The sequence below is a fragment of the Dipodomys ordii genome, unplaced genomic scaffold, assembly GCF_000151885.1.
Source record: "Dipodomys ordii isolate 6190 unplaced genomic scaffold, Dord_2.0 Scaffold17, whole genome shotgun sequence".
NCBI classification, from domain to species: domain Eukaryota; kingdom Metazoa; phylum Chordata; class Mammalia; order Rodentia; family Heteromyidae; genus Dipodomys; species Dipodomys ordii.
The window spans coordinates 10,420,383-10,427,882 of record NW_012267233.1 but is presented as its reverse complement, the minus strand read 5'-3'; positions in this window follow the sequence as shown (position 1 = coordinate 10,427,882).

The following is a 7,500-nucleotide window of genomic DNA, read 5'->3' as shown; positions in this document are numbered from 1 at the left end:
ACACACCTGTTATTCCAGCCATGGTGGGAAACATAAACAGTATTATCATGAGCTGGTCTGGCCTGAACAAAAAGTGAGTCACTATCTGAAAAATAACCAGAGCAGAAAGGGCTAGAGGCATGGCTCAAGCAAGAGAATGCTTGCTCAGCAAGGGTGAAGCTCTAAGTTTAAACTCCTGTATTGCCAACAAACAAAAACCTAAAGTCCTATCGATGCCGGACAAGTGCTCTGCCATGGAACAATGTCCCCTATCCTAGAGAGTCGGCATTTTCATTCCTGCATGTGAGCTCTACACACAGTGGTAGGCAGTTGGCCTTCTCGATAATCACTGGAAATAAACTGGATATACTGGAAGTTGCTACCACACAGGTATGTCTTCTATGAATTTATAAAATGAAAACCAAGAAAAGATATGAAAAAGTTAAGTCATGGTTTTGAGGCTGTGACTCACATAGGGAAAAAAGTTCTGATGATAACATACAACTGGAAGATTTATGGCCTTAGAGACCCTTGATCTGGAATCCAAGGCCCGGCCAAAAACTTCCTTTAAAATTTATACCAATTTGGCGTTAAAAAAAATCACGCATTTTAATGGTATGCCACGCATATACCAGAGGAGAAAAGTAATTTATAATCCTTAAAAGGCATTCAAAGCTAAACAATATTTATGTCACAGACATTCCAGTCTGTAGAAGAGAATTCCCTATAGAATAAACACGTCCATTCAGAAGCAGCTGGTATGGCCTGACAGGGCTAGTAGAGCTATTGAATGCCATTATCCATCTCTTGCCTCCATCCACATTTTCTTTAACATTGCAATGCATATATATATATATATATATATATATATATATATAGTAACATAATTTATTAGACTCTTTCGTAGCAAGATATTGAAAAAGGTTAGCATAGAATGCTGGGATTCAGGAAATGAAACTCTAAAGTATGCTCTTTTGACACACTGAGTACTTTGTCAAAACAGGTTCAGCACCAAGATCTGACCTTCTCCTCACCAGCCTCTGTCTTTCCAAAACACAGGAAATGGCTTTCTCTAAAGTTCCCTTATCTAAACAAGGAAAGTTCTTCCAGAAAGACTGTAATTGTCATGAGGCCTCTCCCTATAATCTAGCCAAACAGGAGAGAAGAGTGGAGTTGACTCTATACCTTGAGCCCAGATGAACTTTGTCCCAGACCAGTTGCTGTCTGATCTTGAGGTCCATTCATCTCCCCTAAAAATCATTTACCCATCTCTAAGATTGTCTTCTATTCTCTGTCCCTTTACTCCCAGCCCCCCAACCCCCACTTCCACAATGAAGAGTTTATATAAGCTTTTAAATCTTACTGGGCTATTGACTACTCTATAGTATAATGATTGCCCTGCAAGTATAATAAATTTGTGTGTCCTTTCTCCTTAATCTATTGCCAGTTTATTTCAATAGTCAATGATCAGACCTACAGAGGGGAAGTTAGTCTCTTACCAGAGACCTGGGGACTTTAGTTACAAAAGCAATAGGAAACAGGCAGAGCCAAGTGTGCTTGGGACTGCAGGTAAGGCTGTTACAGGGCTGCAGGTTATGGATGGAATGGAGCCAAACAGACAGACCAAGCTGCTGCCCTGAACAAAGGGAGAGCAGGCTTTTCTTGATTTGTTGGTATGGGCTAAAGATGGTCATCATCTTGCCTGAAGGACTTCAGGTGCTTAAAAGCCCGAGTGGAGAAGAAGCCAAGCTGAAGGATGTCAGATGCTTAAGCTGCTACTGCTGCTGAAAGAGGGAAGGATGGAAGAGCAGCTCCAATGTCAATCCCATGTGCACATGGAGGATGGACTGGGATCTGACTAGAAGGTTAAGGCAACAAATACAAGACAGAGATGCCATGTCTCTTTATGTCCTCCCAGGCACCCATTTGACTTCTGCAGGCTCACATGAAGCTACAAGATTTATGTAGGCTTTCCTGCCATCAAGCTCCCAAATCTCTAAATTTGATCGTAGCATGTTCTTTTTGGTGGTATTTGGGTTTGAACTTAAGACCCAAGTTTGCTAGGTAGATACTCTACTTCTGAGCCATGGCTTCAGCTCTCTCCTGTCTCTTCTCTCTTCTCCCTTCTCCTTTCTCTTCCATTTTCTTCCCTTCTCTCCTCTCCCCTTTCTTCTCTCTCTTCTCCCTTTTGCCCTCTTCCCACTCCCTCTCCTCTCTCTCTCCCAGGCTGGCCTTAATTCCTGATCCTCCTGTCTCAATTCTTTGATGGCTAGATTATAGGCATGTACTTTCTTCCCTGTTTCTCTCTGTCTCTTTGTCTTTCTGTCTCTGTCTCTGACTCTCTCTCTCTTGCTCTCTCTTACTCGCTTCTTCCCTCCCTCCCTTCCCTTCTCTTCCCTTCCTCTGCTGTCCATGCATACTAGTGCTCTGTCACTGAGCAACACACCCAGACCTTCCTTTCTCTTCATTAAAAACAATTACCAGCTTATGATTCTCATAATTAAAACAGACTCTCAAAGCAGAAGAGCTTAATTTATTTTTTAGATCTAATCCTTTTAGGAGGATTTCTTTTCAGCAAATGTCTTTAATATAGGGTATAAGTGACTAAGCCATGAAAGAGATAGTACACCAAGGTTATAAGGACAAGAAAGTTTTCCCTTGAATTTGATATCACTTTGTTTTTTTTGTTTTTTCTTTTTTGTTTTTTTGGGTCCAGTCATGGGGCCTGAACTCAGGGCCTGGGCACTGTCCCTCAGCTCTTCAGCTCAAGACTAGCGCTCTACCACTTGAGCCACAGCGCCACTTCCAGCTTTTTCCCCCCTGCTTATGTGGTGCTGAGGAATCGAACCCAGGGCCTCATGCATGCAAGGCAAGCGCTCTACCACTGAGCCACCTTCCCAGCCCCTGATATCACTTTGTATCACTTTGGGCAAGTCAAATCTCAAACTGCTGTAGTTTCACTACACATGATGGAAAGCAACACCTGATTCTCAAATACACCAATTTGGTACCATCTTGATTGAAAGGTAACATATTTTCATGTCTGGGAATGTTTTATGAGGATAAGAATCAAAATGAGACCTCACTTATTTTTTTTAGCCATACCAAAACACTGGTGGAACCAAAGAGTAGGAACAAATATGACGATACTCGTTGAGAGAAAACTTACTTATGATTGATCTATATCAAACCATCACAAGGGCCAAGTCTCATTTACATGAAATGTGAATGTGAAATAGAAATTCTGCCAGCTTGAAAAACTTCACACACAGGAGGTTGCTGACATCAAGGTATTTTTCTCCTGTCCTTGCAGAAGACTGAATTACTCATTCCTAGCCTTCCCCTCCCAGGTGACTCCACCCAATTTGATCACCAAATAAGGCAATCCTGAAAGGGCGCCTTCTCCAATTTACTGGAATTGCTTATGAATGAGGATCTCAAAGGAGTAGCCGGTTTTATTTGGATGTCATTTCCTTTTTTTTGACATTCTTGACTCATCAGCCAAAGAAAGGATAGGAAGCATTATAAGATAGTGGTTCTCAAACTTGGTATACAATGGAATCACTTGGAGAAATTGAAAAAAAAAATTATCCTGAGCACTGGGATTTTTACAAGGTCCCAGGTGAAAAATGTAGGCTGAGGTGGGTGGAATTGTTTGAGAATCCCTGTTACAATGTTAAACTTGTGTTCCCTTGGTTCCCAAAGCCTCTGATGATGGTACAATTAGCTCTCACTAATTGAGTACTTGCTGGGCCAAACTCTCTTTACCTATATGATGTCACTGGATCCTCACCACCACTGTGTGTCAAGCCCTGGTGGTAATCTTCACCATCAGTTTAGGGTAGCATCTATTAATTAAACACAAGCATTGTTCTAGACACCACTTGAATACCTGGATGAGTAAGACAGTTCATGCCCTTGACAAACTAATAATCTAAGACGAGATGATAACAAAGATTCATTATACCTGTGATACAATGTGGAATACTTATATGAGGGAAAGCAGATTACCAACAAAGTTCAAAGAAAGGAAGGCCTGCTATCCATTGGGAGTTCTAGAAAAGACACTTGAGTCTTAGTGGGATGCTAGAGCCAACTTAGACTGGTCTCTGAAAAATAATAGCTAAATTTTAGGAAATTTTCTGAGCCAGTTGATGTCAATCTGTTAGCTTGAAATTGACTATAGTGGGAATAGTTTTACAATGAATATTGTGGGGCACCTTAAATCAGAATTATTTCTGATGGAGAGCGGTGGTTTGCTATCTCTAGAATACCACTGATGGACCTTACCAGAAATGTAGGATTCCATCCTAGAGAAGATGGGAATGAAATATGCCAAGTAGAATGAAGGGCATGAACAAAAACAAGGAGTTGGAGAGGGTTCAGGCTTGTTTAGTAACAGCACAAAGCCTTGTTTTTCTGGAATAAGATATAAGAAGGAGAATAATAATTATAACTGCAAAGCTGAGAGAGGGGTTGTTAAATCGAAGGCTTCAATGTGAATTTTAAAGTTAATACCCTCTTTTCAAGTTACTTCTCTTAATTCAATTTCCTTATGTCTAGGGTTCTCTACAAAAGCTCATGAGGAGGAAAGAAGGAAGGAAGGAAGGAAGAAAGAAAGAGAAAGAAGGAAAATATGATGAACCAGGCCTAGTGGAGCACACTTGTAATGCTAGGATTCAGGCAACTGCAATGGGAAACCTATGAGTTTGAGAACTCCATAGTAATAGCATGTCTCAAAAAATAAAATAAATAAATGGAAGGAAGGAGGGAAGGAAGGAAGAAGGTAGATGACAGGATTAGTGAAATTAAGAAACAACAAAAATGCAATTATTGTTTTATGGCTATAAAATGAGATGAATGATGATTCTAAGATGGGAGAAAGGAGAATGACAGCCATCTGCAGAGGCTGCCATCGAGGAAGACTTGCTGAGCCCGAGCACTGGTTGTACACATATATGGCAATTTGTGGCCACAAATATGGAATTTGGAAAAGAAACTACAGGTATGGTTGTGAGTCAGTACCCAGGCATTGTTAGGCATGAGCCTCTTCCATTTCTTTCAGTCTGCCTGACTTTAGGGCCCTGGCGTCTCCTTTTCTCTTCCTATCTTGGAAGCTGGACAGCTCTTTACTTCAGCCTACATCAATCATGAGGATCATGAATCAGCTTCTTACAAGTACCAAGAATTTTACAGACCATATTGAATAGCTACAGACTCAGGACAGTCTCTAGACATTGAGACCTTCTTGAAAATCTCAAATCAGGCTCTTGAACTCGTGTGTGTGTGTGTGTGTGTGTGTGTGTGTGTGTGTGTGTGTGTGTGTGTGTGTGTGTGTGTTCTGGGGATTAAATTCAGGGCCTAAGTGCTGTCCCTGAGGATTTTGCTCAAGGGCAGGACTCTACCACTTGAGCCTCAGCCCCACTTTTGGCTTTTTTGGTGATTAATTGGAGATAAGAGTCTTACAGACTTTCCTTCCTGGGCTGACTTCAAACCTCGATCCTTAGCTCTCAGCTTCCTGAGTAGACAGACATGAGCCACCCATGCCCATCTTCTGGCTCTTGAATTTGTGATTATGGATTCTGTTCTGAACCAATCTAGTCTCTTCCTGACTTTTCTTTCACTTTCAAGAATAGGAACATTTTGCCTTTGGTCCAGGAAGTGAGGCCAATTTCTGCCACCTCCAGCAGTGTAGGCCTGAACCCAGAGGATAGCCGGTTGAATAGTGTAACACTGTGCGTTCAAATCCCCGTGGCTAGCCTGCATAGGCAGTGCCCCCAAGAAAACATAAGGCATGGGTCTGAGGGCTAGAAGAGTCCATTTTAGACCAGCATCCCTTCTGTCCATTCTCACAATGGATGGGAGGTCCACCCTTGGTTGTTTTTTTTTTTGCACCCTATCTTAAGCTAACTCGTGAGGCAAAAAGACTGGCTGGGGAGTGAAAGCCCTGCCTTTCTGACTTTTTTTTTCTTTCTCTAAAGCCTTATATACTCTGAGGAACATCTTTTAATCCTAGACTGCATTAAAAAAATTTCTGGGTACAGATTGTTCCAATTAAATTCTTAAATGTCAAAAGTTTCTTAAAATAAAACTCCTTAAAATAAACCAAATCAGCCATTCTGGATGATAGCCAACATAAATCAAAGTACCTAACCAGATGGGGAGCTTGTAAACGAAAGGTAAGAGCAGTTGTTCACAGCACAGGGCCTGATGGGAAAAGCAAGAGGCTTTGCCCAGGCCATTTTTCCTTTTCAAAGTGTTTTTCAAAACATAAGCTAACATCCTAATAAACAGATGGGGCGTGCTTCCTGCAGCACCTGTTCACAAGCAGAAATCCCAAAATACACCCGAGATGTTCTGAAGAAAGGAAACTGTATAGTCCAGCTAGCCAGGCAGCTGGCTTAATTTGGAGCTAGAGAGGAATTAACCTGGATGAAGTGGAGGAAGGCTGTGGGAAACAGTGCTCACTCAGGCTCTGCTGGCCAGGGTGAGGGCACCAGCAAGATACAACCTGCCCTGGCCAGGTAAGCATGGTTCTGCTGGCCTCATCATCAGGACCTGGCAGCTCTTTGGCAATGGCGAAGATAAAAATTCTGTTGGACATGAAATGTTCTCCTGCACCAGCGCTGACCACACCCTAAGCATAAACCCTGCATGGAGCCTGAGTAATTGTCCTGGTCCTCAGAGCCAACCTAATTCTGCTGGGAAAGAAAATGCTTTCTAGCAAAAAGGAAATCCATGGAATCACACATCCTGGAGAGGGTGGAGTATGTCAGGGAAGAATATGGCCCTGGCACAGGTCAGACAGAGACAAAAGCAGAGATATATACAAGCATGGGCTGTGGAGTTGTCAGCACTGCAGGCACCACTCAAGGCCAGTATGGTGTCAACAGTTGAGGTGCCAGGTTGGATCAGGGGCATGCGAGCCATGAACTAGACTGGCAGTACCAGGGAAGAGACCAGGCAAGAAGCAAGAAAACATTCCCTCTTTGCCAAGCTCACCATTACTCCTTATTTTGTCAAGGAAGCTCCTATTCTGTCTTCTCCTATCATTTTTAAGCTTAATTTAATTTTAACATTTTAAATTATCTGTTAAGTAATGTACAAAGTGGTTTCAATTCCACAAACCAGTTTATAAGTACAATACATCTTGGTTAATGCCTACATCCCATTTAGAGTGGAAGGGACTCAATTGGCACTTTACTTAGCAGTCCTGCTTGCTTGCTAGGACATAAAGTCCCTGAATTGTGTCCTGTGTCTGGGCATATATCTTCTTTATGGCTTTATCTTCAGGACCTAGTACCATGTGTGTGCATGGTTAGCATTTAAGATGTCCCACTGGCAGGAACATTGAAGAAAAGACACAAAGTGTGAGGAGGAGGGAGAAAGGATAGGAAGAAAATTTCAGAGGGAGGCTGACAAAAGGTTCCCTCCCTCCTGTTCCAGATTTTTCTTAGGACTTTGGGCTGGCTTGTCGATGCAGTGTGTGTGTGTGTGTGTGTGTGTGTGTGTGTGTGTGTG